Raw genomic sequence first — 1,873 nt, 5'->3', positions numbered from 1 at the left:
GCCACATGTGTGCAAAGCACGTCGGTAGAACCAGTCTCATGAACGCGGTCATGTAATGTCGGTCCAGGCCGCTTCATCCAACAATACCGCCGAATCAAAGTAAGACGTTGGTGGTAAGCAGTATGACTATTATCGCCCACAACTCTTTGTGTTCTACTCGTGCATATCATCTACGCATAGACCTGGCTCTAATACCACTGTTGGGGAATGTAGCATGCAATTTCAAAAAAAATCCTACGATCACGCAAGATCTATCTAGGAGATGCATAGCAACGAGAGGGGAGAGTGTGTCCACATACCCTCGTAGAATGAAAGCGGAAGCGTTAGTTAACGCGGTTGATGTAGTCGAACGTCTTCACGATCCAGCCGATCCAAGTACCGTACATACGGCACCTCTGTGTTCAGCACACGTTCAGCTCAATGACGTCCCTCGAACTCTTAATCCAAGTACCATACTGTACGTACGGCGGTGTGGCGACGATGTTGATGATGTGATCCGCGCAGGGCTTCGCCTAAGCACTACGACATTATGACCGGAGGAGGAAACATAACAATCTTTGATTAATGAGCTAGTCAAGTAGAGGCATACTAGGGACACTGTGTTTTGTCTATGTATTCACACATATACTAAGTTTCCATTTAATACAATTCTAGCATGAATAATAAACATTTATCATGATATAAGGAAATATAAATAACAACTTTATTATTGCCTCTAGGGCATATTTCCTTCAGACACGACAGCACAAAGTTAAGTATCTATGGCATGTTTATAAATCACACGACAACAATATACTGCAACTGGTCACGACAACGAGGCCCACATAGTAGTGGTGTAGGTAGTTTTGGCAACGTTAGCAATAGCAACTTATAGCTGGCGTACCAATTTGGCATACACCAGCACTATTTGAAAAAAATAGTGTTGGCGTTGATGAAAAACGGTGTGCCACAAACGGAAGTTGTGGCTAGCCGTTTTCCACTAGTGCCATCTTATAGATGTCCCTTTTGCCTTCCTTCGTGTCTAACCGCTGGTAAAGGTCCTCATACGCGTGACCCCTTGCTTCACTCACAGTTTGCTTTGTGGCCTTCTCTGCCATCGTGTACTTCTCTATGTTGTTTGCACTCCTATCCAGGTAAAGGTGTCTAAGACAATCTTTCTTCTCCTTAATAGCCTTATGGACATCATCATTCTACCACTAGGTATATTTAGCTCCGCTTCTACTTTCCCTGGACACCCAAACTCCTCTAAGGCCACCTTACAAATGCAACTCACCATCTTCATCCACATATTTTCTGCACTACCTCCTTCCTCCCAAGGCCCCTCCTTAATGACCCTCTCCTTAAACGCTTGAGCTACCTCCCCCTTGAGCTTCCACCACTTCATTCTAGCGACTTTGGCACGGTTATCCCATTGGACACGAATTCAAAGGCGGAAGTCAGCCACCAAAAGCTTGTGCTGAGGGGCAACACTCTTCCAGGTATCACCTTACAATCTAGGCATGTATGCCTGTCTTCTCTCCTCGAGAGGATGAAATCAATCTGGCTAGAGTGTTGACCACTACTAAAAGTCACTATATGTGATTCTCTCATTTAAAGAGGTTTTTCGCTATGATCATGTCATAGGTATAGCAAAGCTTAGCACATCGTCTCGTTCTTGATTCCTGATGGCATAGAAAAAGCCCCCATGCATCCCTTCAAAACCAGTCTTAGATGTACCAACATGGCCATGGAGGTCTCCTCCTATGAAGAACTTCTCTCCAATAGGTACACTCCTAACCATGTCCTCTAGGCCTTCCTGGATATCCCCTTTAGTGTTTTCATTGTGGCCTACTTGTGGGGCATACGCGCTGATAACATTGAGAACTAAGTCCCC

Source organism: Triticum dicoccoides, chromosome 1B (genome assembly GCF_002162155.2).
Source record: "Triticum dicoccoides isolate Atlit2015 ecotype Zavitan chromosome 1B, WEW_v2.0, whole genome shotgun sequence".
NCBI lineage: Eukaryota > Viridiplantae > Streptophyta > Magnoliopsida > Poales > Poaceae > Triticum > Triticum dicoccoides.
This window is presented reverse-complemented; position numbering follows the sequence as displayed.